This window comes from Octopus bimaculoides, chromosome 17, assembly GCF_001194135.2.
Source record: "Octopus bimaculoides isolate UCB-OBI-ISO-001 chromosome 17, ASM119413v2, whole genome shotgun sequence".
Classification (NCBI taxonomy): Eukaryota; Metazoa; Mollusca; class Cephalopoda; order Octopoda; family Octopodidae; genus Octopus; species Octopus bimaculoides.
The window spans coordinates 34,453,743-34,454,898 of record NC_068997.1 but is presented as its reverse complement, the minus strand read 5'-3'; positions in this window follow the sequence as shown (position 1 = coordinate 34,454,898).

Sequence of the window (1,156 nt, the reverse complement as noted above, 5' to 3'; positions counted from 1 at the left end):
TATATATGTATATATGTGTATATATACATATATATATGTGAAGATATATATATATGTATATATATATAGTTGTGTATATATATATATGTGTGTGTGTATGTGTGTATGTGTGTATGCGTATATGTGTATATGTGTATATATGTGCGTATATATATGTGTGTATACATATATGTGTATAAATGTATGTGGATATATATATATATATATATGTATATATACATATACATATTACTCTTTTACTCTTTTACTTTTTTCAGTCATTTGACTGCGGCCATGCTGGAGCACCGCCTTTAGTCGAGCAAATCTACCCCAGGACTTATTCTTTGGAAGCCTAGTACTTATTCTATCGGTCTTATTTGCCGAACCGCTAAGTTACAGGGACGTGAAGACACCACCATCGGTTGTCAAGCGATGTCGGTGGTGGGGACAAACACAAACATACAAATATATGCACACACATACATATATATATATATATATACATATATACGACGGGCTTCTTTTAGCTTCTGTCTACCAAATCCACTAACAAGGCTTTGGTCGGCCCGAGGCTATATTAGAAGACACTTGCCCAAGGTGACACGCAGTTGGGACTGAACCCGGAACCATGTGGTTCGTAAGCAAGCTACTTACCACACAGCCACTCCTACGCCTATATGTATATATATATGTATATGTATACATATATATGGGTATATATATATTTCATTTTATCTAGTTTCAGCTCATGAGCTGTGGCCATGCTGGGGCACCGCCATTATATATATATATGTGTGTGTGTGTGTGTGTGTGTGTGTATTTTTTACGTGTAGACATTCGTTTGAATTTCCCAGAGGCTTAATGCTTTCAGTTGAAGTCCCTGCCACCCGCCGTATTCGAATATTATCGGAGCTGACGAGTCAAAACTACAAGGACTTTCCGGACTCCGACTGATGAAGAAACCGGCTGCAAATGATCCGTGCATTTTGTTTTTGTCCTGTTTGCCATTTGTCGTGCTATCGTCTATTTTTCAGCATATGGTGTTTTGTTAGTTTCCTATTATTGTGCTTTTCTCTTCTACATTTGGTTTATATATGGACACACACACACATATATCTATATTTACATACATACATATATACATATATATATATATATATATATATATATATATATC